At 39.2% G+C, this 14,930-nt stretch overlaps 1 pseudogene; it reads left to right on the forward strand.

Moving 5' to 3' along the window:
* Positions 1-10,714: 10,714 nt before the first annotated feature.
* LOC108897529 (chemerin-like receptor 1) lies at positions 10,715-12,372 on the forward strand (annotated as a pseudogene).
* The last annotated feature ends 2,558 nt before the right edge of the window (positions 12,373-14,930 follow it).

Below are 14,930 nucleotides of genomic sequence, written 5' to 3' on the forward strand. Positions count from 1 at the left end.
AGAAGGCTATACCTGTGTGCAGTGCACTTTGTTCATGATATCAAACATTGTGACTTTTAAAAAAATAATAGTGCAGTTACAAAATGAAGGTACACCAAGTGATATAGTGCAAATGAAATAAATAAATACTGACCATACATGGTATCAACAACTTAATTTGAACAAACTGGTGTTCTGGTAATAAATACTGCAGTCATGTAATAATTGTGACTTGGTGGTGTGTTTATTGGAGGGATTGTATTTTGAAGACCCACAGCTGTCCTCTGATTGGACCACAAAGAGCAGGCCGATATTCAAAAGCAGCACACTTTAATGCACCTTGGCTGTGGTTCAAGTGAGGCGCAGCTCACAGTAATTGCCACTGGCTGTGAATGGAGTGAAGCTGGCGATAGCTTTATGTTCACTGGCTCTGTTACAGCTGTTCAATAGCCAATCACACAACGGAGGTAAGACTCTTGATGGGCATGTATGTGTTTGTCCACCTCCAGAATCCACATCACATGGTTTCATATTGCTTGGAGCAGTATCAAACCACAGTGGGGGCGATAATGAAATCAAGGAGAATAAGCAGTGAATGTTAAACACCTGTGAAAAGCAATGTGCTGTTGGAAGTTCACAACATCCACTGTGAGCTAGGTAAGTGTAATTGGTGCAGTCAACAGGGAAGACTGCCAAACCTTTAGCTCATTAGCACATCTCCAAGCCACTGAGGCCTTCAGACCAGTAGCTCAGCTTTCTGACACACTAGATTCAGAATCCTAATGAAGTCAGGGCCCTCTAATTGTCTCACAGCTGACCTTAAGGTCAATTCAGATGTGTGAATCAAATACTAATTCTCCTTAACAGATTGCTGCATTTTGTTTTGTTTGTGTTTAGTGGACATGCATATTGATATGCTACTTCTGATTCCCTCTTCCTTTTCAGAATGTATTAGTCATTTAAGTCCAAGAATTAATTGTAAATTGAACAGTAATGAAATTAAGTTTCTAAATGATAAGTAATGGCTTTATTAATGGTTAATAAACCACTTGTCAGTGTTTAATAGGTCTGTTACAGTGCATTGATACATTTTGGGTTGCCAGGTTGAGCAAAAATCCCTTCCTGTGTTATCTCTGTTTCTACACTCTATTTAGTGTATTCTCCTCATAGTGTCTGCATAGGATAGACTGTGCAAGGTTCAGGAAAAGGCTGAGTTGTGATTTTTTATGTAATTTATTTGTGCATGTGTAACTATGTCATACTTCTTTAAAGCCCTTGAAATTAAAATGCAAACAGCAATTCCATGGGACAAGTAAAAATGGTTGTACCAAGCCATGTGCAGTGCACAGGTACAGGTACAATGTGGACTTGTATACACACTCACAAATTTGGACTATGATTGGAGAAAGCATTGCAGAGACCTGACCCACTTTCTTAGTATTTGTCCCGAACAGATGGTGTGCAGTGACAGCAGTGTTCCTGACAGAGCTGCATGAATGTTACACTTACTCACTCTCGACTACATACATGTAAATTATTCCTGTGCTTTCCATTCAAAATACATGCGTGCAGTTTAAAAATGTCCATAATATGAAAATAATGTCTGCTGTTTTTCTCTTTTTAAACCGTCGTGAACATCAAGAATCAAGACTCAAGAATTCTTTATTCTCAATATGCTTGCACATAACAAAATTTTGTTGGTAGTTTTTGGCTTTGAAGAAGGCACGCGCGCCACCATCATGACAACCTCACATGTACAATATTCAGCATGTGGTTTTATTTCATTAGCTGAAATTGACCATACTATAGAAGATGCTAACATCAGTATATTAACAATGACAATGATAACATGCTGATACCATGTTCAAAATGTTTGTTTGGCATGTTAGCATGCTAACAGTAGCTAATTAGCTCAACAAATAAAAATGCACAGCTGAGACTGATGGGAATATAATTGGTTTTGCAGGTGCTTTGTCATAACCCAAAGAACTGGTCATTCACTCTGGGCTTTTCTGTGTGAAGTGTGCATGTACTCTCTGTATCTGTGTGGGTTCTCTCCAGGTTGTCCAGCTTCCTCTCACAGTCCAAAGACATGCAGGTAAATTGGTGACTCTGATTGTCATGTACCTTGCCTCTTACCCAGTGTCAGCTGGGATTGGCTCCAGCTCCCCATGACCCTCAAAGGATGGATGGATGGATGAATGTATGTGTCATTTCTATTGCACTTCAGTTGAAATCCAACAGATGCACCAAAGTGGTAGACTCACTGAGTGGCTAACAAATACATAAAAATTGCAACCTTCCTGACACTGGAAGAAAATGCTTTGGTTCAAGAGTTACAGGTTGAAAATGAAATCTGGACTGACGCTCTTGTTAAAGAAATTTTTATGTTGAACCCACTACATTTCATGAAAATGGATTAGTTGGCTCTATAGACCAGGGCAGCATGGAGCTGAAAAAGGAGCATGGATCTCTGCCCAGCTAAACCTGGGCAAGAAAATAACACCAGTATGCATCAGTGTGTTAATGGTTCTCAGATGAACATCATTTGTCTTTGTCTGTCAGCATGGCGTCAAGCAGAGAGGGAATTAGAATGTTTGCAAATGGGTTGCTTTACCCCTCACAGCTTTTATGCATGACAGAATCATCCAGTGGCGATGCTCTCAGTTGCTAACCCAACAGCCCTCCTGCTCAGACTTGGGTAGGTGGCGTTCATTGTTTTTCCCTCTATTTTATATTTCACACTCTTTCCCTCATTTCCATATCAGGCTCTTGGCACCCTGCTGTGAAAATATTCCCATAATCCTGCCTCATTATTACTTCCTCAGGTATCATTTTGCCTTAGGTTTCATCTTAGGATTTAATGTATTAAGCTAATTAAGCTGTCTCCCCAGTAACCCATTTGAAGTTGAGCTTTCAACATCCATGACTTTGAGCTATCAAATGCGGGTTATTTAATAGCAGAATACAAGCACTTGAATTCATGAAGGCAAATTTTATTTCTAGGAGGTAGATATGACTCTTGACTTTATGCCACAAAGCTTTTGAAAACTAAATGCATAAAACATTGTAGTGCAGAGTCTCAGCACATGATTGGATAAATGTCTTTGACACAGTGAGACAGGCTCTAACACAGCTTGACTGGAGAACTGAATCATCCCAGTGTGCAGGCAATCAGGGTTCCATGAAGATGACAACTTCACAACAGAATTTACCTCTGATCTTGTGACGCCCTTTAATGTCTGTTAGGTGACAAATGAACCTGATTAATCAGTTTCATCGCTCATGTCTTATCTCAAATGAAATGAGAATGATTAGAGGTCATTGGAGTCTCGGGCATCAGTAGGAGCCTGTGACAAAGGGCAAGTTGTTGTAGTAGTAGTTTGATGACATATCTGAACCTCATTGAACAAGGAAAAGCCTACCAGTCCTAACAACATTTGCTACACAAAGACTCACAAAGACACACTACGTCAATGTTGTGATAAGAAGCTTAAACTCTCTGAAATTTGAACTAAATTCCCGGTTTCCCCACATTAAAAGGAGTCAGGCTGAGAATTTCATTATCACATGGTATACATCCTGACCATTTGGCCATCGAGTCGCCCCAAGTTAACACACCTGAAATATTACTAATAATTCTTCACTGAACAGGAACACAGTCAGTACAGTGTCAACAAGAGTGATAGTCTGCACACTATGATGGATATTTATAGTGTTTGTTTCTTTTCCAAGTAGAGGCCTCAGTCTGACTTTCAAACTGCATCACTGATGATGATGATGAGGAATGGAGGGAGCTGCACCTGACAACAAGAAAGCCAACAGTTACACAGTGATTGGCCCTGTGCGCAGAGGTGTCTAAAATAGCACTTGACCTCAATTTCTCTTTTGTCATTCTTCACCACTTCTGTCACTTCTGTTTCCTCCTCCTTCAAGGAGGCACTGTCTAAAAGTGTGAGCTTTTATCTCATTTCTACAATTCAGTGTGTCTACCTCCTTTCTTTGATGTTTTCAATTATGACAACTGGTAGTGGGTAGAAACGCTAAATTCCCTTTTAGACACAGTCAGGGACATTGCAACACTAACAATAGCAGCTAACCTGGGAATTTGTTTCTAACCTGTCTCATCATCTGACTGCTTGTGTTTGGGACTTATTTTATCAGTGCCATGTTCCCAGACATCAAACAATAATAATAAGTGTAATGATATTATTACCAATATGGATGATTGACAAAACTACAAAGATTAGATCCAAGTTGTTTTAAGCCAGAAGACCACACGTCATTCTCATTCATTTTCTTGTTGTAATGTATTTTAGAGTTAGTCCTTTCTGTCCTATTTGTCTCAGGGTCTGGAGGATAGGCCAGATCAATTAACCATTATCAGTTATACTATCATACAAATACTTATCAGATGTGAGGGTTATAAAAACTTGGTAATAATTTTGACAGTTATTTGTATTGAATGTAGTATGAAAGTTATTTTGTCTCAGAGTGGAGGTCAATATAATAGTACTTCAGCTACTGCACATGATAGCACTTGAATGCACCACTCCTCTGTGTTAAATCTAGATGTGTATTCTTGTTGGATGATGGGAGCTGGAGAGTGTGTGCATAATAGTTAGTAAACAAACAATGGTTACCAAAGAAGAAGAAGCAGAAGAACTGTAAGGTAATGAATATGTTGATGAAGCTTAAAGCTTAAAGGCTTTAAGACTTTACTCAAAACCTACATACAAAGAATTGTAAATGTTATGATAAAATTATATCTGCAATCTCCCTCACTGCCAACTGCAGACAGACATGAAGGGCTTTTACAGCAGATATCTGAGATCTATAATCTCCTAGTTACAGTGATTTGGAAATGTATGAATCTCCAATTTATCAGATATTAGAAGGAGGGAAAAGGTTTGAAGGATTCTCTGTTAAGAGAATGTCAGAGATCTTAGCACAGGGTATGAGATCTAGCAGTTTGAAAAAGTGAACATGAACTGTTGCACTGTGGTGAAATCCAAACTAACGTCCACTCCACTCTTTATACCAATACTCTCTGCCACATAAAGGTCACACTACTTCCTATATAATGTAATATGGTTGTGAACAAACAGTCCAGGCACTGTGACAACTTACCTCATTTGAAATAGATTACATTTTGCGTGGTATATGAAATTTTAATTAGCAACATGAGGATGACTCAGCCTGGAAAAGTGCAATTCTTGATTCTAGCAATACACCATAAAAGTGCTTCAGCCAGGATCAGGGATCAGCCAGGGCACCCAAAACTGTTCATAAGCAGAGGAGTGCAATGGTGAGGTTCGAGTGCATGGCTTGGATTATGGCTTGGAAGCAGTTCCCCTTACAGCTCTGCAGGCCAGCATCAGAATCTTTAACTGGATAAGATCTGAGGCATGGAGTGAGTTAGTTGAACTAAAAGTGGTAGTGTGGGAATACCTGTGGAGACTGAACACCAAGTAACACCGAAGTTCTCCACTGTTTGAGTTGGAGTCGCTCCATATTGTCAAAGGTAATGGTTGGTCCCAGTGCCAGCATCCTTCAACCTGAAGTAGCACATGTACAAGCGGTTTGTGCCTTTGTCTGAGTGTCAGATGGGGGGAATGAGAGCTGGGTGTCATTATATAGCAGTAATATAAATCACATGCATGACAGCATCAAGCATTCTTGTGTAGAGTGAAGAGAGCTTTGTGGAAACCCTGTTGCCAGGCTGCATAGTTTCAGTGAACAGTTAGGACTTCTTTATCCTGCTTAGGCAGACTATTGGCACGTCTCCAACCATCCACTTTCTGTAAATGATTTATTATAAAACTTCAACTGTACCTTTGCAACTGCACCACTGAGCCATTGCATCTCTTAGGCCAAAACTTGTGTCGGGCCAACAGGACAACAAGGCAGGTGACAGTGAAGGTCATACTTCTTCACAGAGCCAGGCTGCGTGTGATGGGAACTGTCCTGTGAATGGACTCATTTTCCCTACAGCTTAAACAGCTAACCACTACACATACAAATGAAGATACTTTACAAATCTGACTAAGCATATATGATCCAGGCCAGCAATATTTGGCTTGTACATAGATTAGAGCCCAGCTGATGCAGGAGTCAACTAATGCCACTATTTCAATAGAGCTCAAGAAGATCTGCTAAGAAGACTAGGATAAACTGCACAAATCCAGGTGTACAAAGTTTGTAGAGACTTACCCAAGTAGGGGTTGCCAAAGGGATTTCTACAGTGTACTAAATTACAGTAAAGGTCTGACTATATTTGTTAATAAGAGATTTCAATTTTCACAAATTTGCAAAAATTTCTAAAAACATATTTTCATTTAGTCACTAATGATTATTGAGTGTAGATTGATGACAGCTTTATCCATATACAATTAAATTTACAACAAAGTGTGCAAAAAGTGAAGGGGTCTGAATACTTTCTGAAGACACTGTATATGTTGTGTTGGATATGTGTTCTAGGACTTCATCCTCATGTGCTCATTTGCTCCTGTGTTCAGTTTCAGTAAAATAGGCTTCTCAGTCTTCTATGGCTACATGCATTCAAAGCTACTCGCCACCTGTCCCACACCATAGATGAGCAAAGGCAGTACATCAGCAACAAAACCAGTGCCACTATCTCTGAAGTTACTGTACATGTAAACATCCCTGCAAGTCTGTGTACAAAAGTCTGTTATGCATTGCAGAGAAGACAAAATGTACACCTCCTAAGTCTCAACATCATGCTGTGCCAACCAGAGTGCCAAACAGTCTCAGTGGTTGATCCAACTCCTGCTGGGAGACAGATTTTAAGGAGAAAAAAAACAAAACGTTATACTCTGTTCTACTCGAAACCTGCCATGTCCTTTGAGATACAAATGACAAAAGAACATGGCACTTTGTTCTACACTGCCTTCACTCTCTTCAGGCTTGCTTCTAGTAATACATATTTTCATCTAAAGATACAAATAAACCAAATTATTTCCACAGTCTCTTCAAAACCCTGGGACCTTTCTTCTGGGCTAATTATCTTATAAAAGGTTTCAACAGTAGATTTTAGTTATGGATAACTTAATTATTTCTGTCCACAGATGCACACAGATAGGTGTTGTTTTAACTTAATAAGTTTTCAAGGGCTCCCATCAATCCCCCGAAGCACACCACAGGGACTCTCTCTCAAACACAGACAGCTTTAAATTAGCGACGTTCCAGCACAGAAAATGAAAATGTCCTCATTGTGCTTCTGGGATAAACATACTGCATATTCATTACAAGGATGTAAAGTATAGAAGAGGAGAATGCAGTTACCATGGACACCTCACTTGAATAAAGTCAGCAACTTAAGCATCCAGTAGTAAGCAGACTGAACTTTTCTGCTGACTCATGCTAAAGGTGCTCCAGAGGCTGTATTCAAATATCATTGCAGAAATCGCAGTCGTGCAGAGGCTTAGCATGAGGCCCCGCAGGCCTTGACATCCATACAGATGTACTTTAATTTATACTTTGTGTCCCCGAAGTTTCAGCTGCATCACTTACATTTACATTCAGTCGTTTAGCTGACTCTCACTGGGTGTTGGTGCTGGCCCTAAATGAACAACTGAAGAGTTCCTACTGGTGTTGTTGTGGATTCCATACTAATTGAGTTTACACTGGTACATGCTGAGTACAGGAAATAGCCATATGTACAAGTCAAACACTGACAAAAGCTTTCACCTTCTCCTGCTTCCTCTGCTTTTATAAATTAATATATTAACAGCAAGCCAAAAACTCACTTGAGTACTGTGTGACAAAGGACAACTGCTTTAAGCAGCAGAGGTGATGAGTGACTGACTCATGTTGGGGTTTACCATAGAGGCATGAGCTCTCTGCTGAGACCATTCACTACTACAAACTTTTAATACCTGTGTTGGTAATCGTTTTGCATTTTGATTTTCTCTCCAGGTTATTTCTACTCCTGTCATGACACAAGATAACTGAGTTGGTAGAGTTTTAGTTTATTTACTTTAAAAATCCACACATAGTAGCATCAACACAGTTACGTGATCAGACTTCTGTAGCCTGAGGTTTAATATTTTGAGAGAATAATGAAGCATATTGTTTAATCTCCACTTGGCATACCATGTTAGTGTGCTCTGCACTCTTGTGGCCTGAAAGCTGCTCAACTTCCAATACTGACAAATTCTAATTATACCGAGGCAAAAACACACTCTTCTGTGCACAGCAATGCACAACAGCACAGCTCTGCTGAAACTGCTGTGCCACAATGTACAGCAACAAGCAATTCAAACGCCAGCTCCACCACTTGTTTTTTTTTTTTTTCTTACTTTATTTTCTTAAAGCTATTTGTAGAGTGACCTGTCCGGGGTACCTTGCCTCTCGCCCAGATGGGAGTGGCTCCAGTTTCAAGGTTCAACATGATCAATATTCTCTATCACAGTGAATGGAGCAAATTAAACACACTGGTTGCACAGAATTGTAATGAACATGTACTACACTGATGCTGGACAACTGCAGTTACATAGTTCAATGTTTTCCAAACTGGCAGGGTGGGTGCACTGGGTAATAGACGGGATGACACCTGAACTACAGGAAAACATGGAGAGCTGTGAGACAACTGTCAAGTAAATACAAAGCAGATAGAAAAACAATGTCAGGAAAGTCTGATGAGACTTGCTGCAGACTCCGCTGGGTAAAACATGTCTGGCTGGTGATTATCAAACTAATTGAACTAAACTGCTTACACTCCACAGAGGTTTCCCCCACCACACACTTCCCCTAAAGTGACAGAGTGAGCATGCAAAAGGGAGTCCTGACATAACTGCAGTACGCCCACGAAGCCAGAGCAGGCCTTTAAAATATTTCACATCACAGGCTGTGGTCAAGATGATTGTGTGTGGCTCCCTGTGAATGACTTCCTCCTGCTCTTTTGTCTTATATCACTGATGGCTATTTCCTGACCAAAGAGAGACAATCACAACTTTGTCTTTGTCATCTTCCTATGCCACTGAAAGAAAAATGTTATAGAGCAAATCAAAGAAGCTGTTACAAGTCACATCTCTGCAGTATATTACAGTTTACTTTATACTTTGTGGGAACGAAAATACATAGTTAAAGTGTAAGTGATGTATTCAAATGACAATATTTAGAAAATATGGAGGAACTGCACCCTAGCCAGTCAGTCAAATCAGTCCTTTAAGATCATTGCTGCCATTATTACCACTTTCCTGCTGTGTTTTGATCCTTTTCACATCACAAGTCTGCTTGGTTTATTTCACAGGTAATGAAAGTGAAACATTATTCCATGGCATTGCTTTCAGTTACCCTATAGCCACCAGCCTGGCCTTTCTCAGCAGTTGCCTGAACCCACTGGCTCATGAGCCAAGATTTCAAAGATAAAGTCCACAAATCTATGATTTATGACCTGAATGTGTTTGAAACTCTCTTTCAAGAAGAGGAGTGATGCTCTCACACTGAAACAAAGTCAGCAGACACCAGTTGGAGCAGTGGCAAGTCAGATCTAACTTCATTTAAACTCTACTGTAGTTTTTTTGTTTGTTTATGCATTTGTTGTCTTTATACAAGGCCTCTCAAGATGAGCCACAAACATTATCCCAGATTGAATCATTTCAACCTGATGTAATGTGATTTATATGAGTTATAAGTAGATCTACAGTGTCCTGGTGTTGACTGCTCTTTGACTCTGCAGTGTCTTCAGTCTGTATCATAACAGAGCTAAAAGGGTTTGTAAAGGCCTGGAGAAAAATAACCCAACATTACCTTATTGTTGAATCTGTGTAACACAAAAAAAATTATTTTATCAAAAAAGGGAACTTTGGTTTGTTTTATTTTATGATCAGAATTTTAGTATATGATGATAGCTAAAGTTCCTCACCTAAATATCATAGTAATAAATGTAAGGGATGTAACAATATCAAAATCTCATCATAGGATGTTTATTGTGATATTTTTAAAAAAAGGCAAATGAAGACTTGGAAAAAATGAACAAGGCATTAATGTTAAAGAGCAAAAAGCAAGTACAAAAACAGTCAGTCGTATTCCTGATGTGTAGGTAACCTCAGTTTGGCAGTGTCTACATATATCATTTCAACCTGATGTAATGTGATTTATATGAGTTATAAGTAGATCTACAGTGTCCTGGTGTTGACTGCTCTTTGACTCTGCTGTGTCTTCAGTCTGTATCATAACAGAGCTAAAAGGGTTTGTAAAGGCCTGGAGAAAAATAACCCAACATTACCTTATTGTTGAATCTGTGTAACACACAAAAAAAATATTTTATCAAAAAAGGAAACTTTTTGTTTTATTTAATGACAAAGTTTCTCCCAGCTACCAGTGAGTTGCTCCACTGCTAAAAGCTAACGATTCAGTCAGTGACAGTTGTGATTCTTTATTTTCAGTTCAGTCTGAAGATTCAGTCTTTAAGATTCATTGTCTCTTTATCTATTTATAATAAAGAACTGGGAATAATATTCAGGGAAAGATCTGAATTCACTCATCTTACAAGCTGTCTCTTAAGTAAAAATGGCAGTTGCACTTCATACTTGTTATTACATGTCAGGGGATATCTGATTTTGGGGTAAAAAGAGGATGCTGACAGGAAGTAACATAGCTGTGACTTGCGTAATTCACCTAATACAATCTAAGTTGATGATAACATGCTAGAACATTACACAGGATATCCAAGGGAGCTTTTTTCCTATGACTTGCTATTGCTGTGTGTATTACATATGGCCCTGCCTCAATATACGTCATATAAGGAGTCTTCAGAGCACATAGTTTCCACTAACCTGTCAGAGTTTGACCAGACTTATCTCTGCCGCAGACACGTTCTCATCTGACTGACGAGCTTGGACAAAGGTACCGTTCTCCTTAGAATAACAGTATGCTGTCTTTAAATTTAATCAAGGTAAATGATTAATAGGCTAAATTTTTAAAAAGTCTTCAATAAGGCAAACTGCTATAGAGTATTTAGCCTATTTTGTTTGTTTGTTGTTTTTTTAATTTGTTTAGTTTTGTGGACAAAGATTTTATTATATATTACTTGTACGTGACAAAGAAAGAGGAGGTGGTTTCATATACTCTGAGCAGAGTGTTGATTAAGATCTTGACCAAAACCTGTACAATCAATATTTTTCCTGTTTTGTAAAAGATAAAATAAGAAGTAAAATAATAATAAGAAGAAGACACAAAAGACTGGCGTGAAAGGTTGGGCAACATCTTCTGAATTATCTGTTTTTATTTTTGTTTTTCATGTTGTCATTGCAGGACTAGAATGGAAACGACCATGACCCCTGCCTTTCACAACAATGCAACAGCTGTATCCAGACAAAATAACTCTGATGAGTATTCTGAGACATCTTTGAAATTGAAGTCTCTCTACACCACGGTTCTCATTATTTACTCCCTGGCCTTCGTTCTTGGTGTGCTCGAGAATGGAGTGGTTATCTGGGTGATCAGGTTCAAGATGAAGAAAACAGTTAACACAGTTTGGTTTCTCAACCTCGCTGTGGCTGACTTCCTCTTTGCAGCATTCCTGCCTTTCTATGTGACATATGCGGCTTTGGATTTCCACTGGCCTTTTGGCAAATTCATGTGCAAACTCAACAGCACCATGATCTATCTAAGCATGTTTGCCAGTGTCTACCTCCTGGTGGTGATCAGCTTGGACAGATGTGTGTCTGTGGTGTGGCCCGTCTGGGCCAAGAACCACCGAAATGTGCGCAGGGCGTCCTGTGTGAGTCTGGTTGTGTGGGTACTGGCTCTGATTTTCAGTACTCCATACTTTATCTTCAGGGACACTGCTGATTATTATCCTGAAAACATCCTAAAACTATCTGCTTTGAAAACTTTGCTCTTTCTGATGATTATGAAACACCTTCTGTGATTGAGCTGAGACAGTTTCGTTATCAGGCCATGGCCATCACCCGCTTCCTCCTGGGATTTGCCATCCCCTGCACTGTCATTGTCTCCAGTTATGCTGTAATAATCCATCGTCTCAGGAGGAACCGCACCCTGGCCACCCAGTCAAGTCGGCCCTTTAAGATCATTGCTGCCATTATTACCACTTTTTTGCTGTGTTTTGGTCCTTTTCACATCACAAGTCTACTTGAAATAGTTTATTTCACAGGTAATGAAAGTGAAACATTATTCCATGTCATTGTTTTCAGTTACCCTATAGCCACCAGCCTGGCCTTTCTCAGCAGTTGCCTGAACCCACTGTTGTATGTGTTCATGAGCCAAGATTTCAAAGATAAAGTCCACAAATCTGTCCTGAGTGTGTTTGAAACTCTCTTTCAAGAAGAGGAGTGATGCTCTCACACTGAAACAAAGTCAGCAGACACCAGTTGGAGCAGTGGCAAGTCAGATCTAACTTCATTTAAACTCTACTGTAGTTTTTTTTGTTTGTTTATGCATTTGTTGTCTTTATACAAGGCCTCTCAAGATGAGCCACAAACATTATCCCAGATTGAATCATTTCAACCTGATGTAATGTGATTTATATGAGTTATAAGTAGATCTACAGTGTCCTGGTGTTGACTGCTCTTTGACTCTGCAGTGTCTTCAGTCTGTATCATAACAGAGCTAAAAGGGTTTGTAAGGCCTGGAGAAAATAACTCAACATTACCTTATTGTTGAATCTGTGTAACACACACAAAAAAATTTATTTTATCAAAAAGGGAAACTTTGGTTAGTTTTATTTTAGTATATGATGATAGCTAAAGTTCCTCACCTAAATATCATAGTAATGAATGTAAGGGATGTAACAATATCAAAATCTCATCATAGGATGTTTATTGTGATATTTTTTAAAAAAGGCCAAATGAAGACTTGGAAAAAAAAATCTGTTTATTGAACAATGAACAAGGCATTAACGTTAAAGAGCAAAAAGCAGGTACAAAAACGGTCAGTCGTATTAGCATATAGTTTTTTGTTTATCTGTCCCTTTTTCCCCTCTCTCATTTCATGACACAGGGACACACACATCAGATCTAAAAGACGCTGGACCATCCATAGTTTCAAAGGCTTGGGAACGCATGGGATGATGGTCTCTGTAGTTCTCATTTCCCTTAGCACTACTTCACCACAACTGTAACAAAACTAGTTTTAACCACAATTCCTATTGTTTGTTACTGTCTAGGTCCATGTGTAGCTATACACTTTTTAACAAAAGTCTATAGATACACATAGTGACATCGTGAAATTGATGACACCATTACATCCCTACTAATAAGGGTATTTTGAATGAAGGCTGTAAGTAATATTTGGAGGAAATTTTACTGAATATAAAATCTACAGTGTGAAATCTTGCTGTGTAACTGCTGCACACAGTTTTGTAGAAATATGATTTCCCAACTTCCCCTTCACAACCAACTCAACCCAGCCACATCATGATGTGTGTACCTGACAGAATTTGGTACATGACAATGTGTGCGAGTGTTCTATAGAAGCTTTGTTCTAATGAAAAGAATGTAAATGATTATTTGTTTTTTTTCATCTTGTTTTAGCTTAGTCTGCAAACGATGATGATGACTGTTATTCTCATCCTTGACGTTGCCATTATTTCCATTATTAAAATATTATTCTGGCTTGACTGTTTTTGACTCTTCTTTTTTGGTGAAGCGAGACAAATACATGAAAAGTGATTTAACAGTACAGTCAGCACAGGTTCAGATCCTATGTGGCATAACAATGCTTTTGTGGCTAAAGTTAACAGGTTCAGTAAATAGTAGCCACAGTAGCATTATCATATCCACAACCACAGCTGCAGCTACCACAGCCAGGCAGAGCAGCTGCAGCTGTGCTCACATTCAGTCGCTGTACATACTTTTCTGTAGTGTATTGTAACTGGACCAACACATTAAATGTACCTACAGATAGGGAGGCCTAAGAATACAAAACTTAATGCAACACACACACACACACACACACACACACATATAAAAATTGCAAAAGTAATTCAGAATTCACTTCATCAGAGCTGACAAAGTTTCTCCCAGCTACCACCATTGGTAAAAGCTACTGATTCAGTCAGTGACAGCTGTGATCCTGTGTTCAGTCTGAAGATTCAGTCTTTAAGATTCATTATCTCTTTATCTATTTATAATAAATTATTGCTAATGGTGTTCAGGGTTCAGGTGATCCTCAATGTGCCTTGACATGTATGAGGAGTCTTCAGAGTACACAGCTTTCATTAACCTGACCAGAGTTACTTCTGCTGCAGACACATCCTAATCTGACTGACAAGCTTTGTTTACCTTAGAATAACAGTATGCTGTCTTTACATTTAACTAAAAGCTGATTATAACATACCCTGATGCTTGAAATTAGACTAAATAAAAAGTCTTTATCAAGACAAACTGCTTTAGCCTATTTAGCCCACTTGTTCTTGTTTTTTTGTTCAATCTTTTATTTTGTGGACAAAGAATTTTAGTCCACGCAGGATGCTAGTAAGGGCCTTAAGGGCAGCTGTGGCTCAGGTAGGGGTAAAGTGGTTGCCCACCAATCAGAAGGTTGGTGGTTTGATCCCGGCTCCTCCAGTCCACATGCCGCAGTATCCTTGGGCAAGTTACTGAGCCCTAATTTGCCCCTGATGTGCTCATCGGTGTGTGTTAGAAAGCACTTTGTGTGTATAGAACAAGTGCTTGAGTGTCTATGTGAGTGGGTGAGTGTGACCTGTAGCGTGAAGCACTTGAGGTTGGTTGAGGTGGTTGATATGACTAGAAAAGCACTATGCCCGATAAAAGACAAGAGGAAGTGATAAAGAAAGATGAGGTGGTTCCAAAAGAAAACAGCTCACATGGTTTGGTATTTCAACCTTGCTGTGGCAGACTTCCTCTTCACAGCATTATTGCCTTTCAGTGTCATGTACGTGGCTTTGGATTTCCACTGGCCTTTCAGCAAATTCAATGTGCAAACTGAGCAGCACTTTCTAAACA

Source organism: Lates calcarifer, linkage group LG18 (assembly GCF_001640805.2).
Source record: "Lates calcarifer isolate ASB-BC8 linkage group LG18, TLL_Latcal_v3, whole genome shotgun sequence".
Taxonomy (NCBI): Eukaryota; Metazoa; Chordata; class Actinopteri; family Centropomidae; genus Lates; species Lates calcarifer.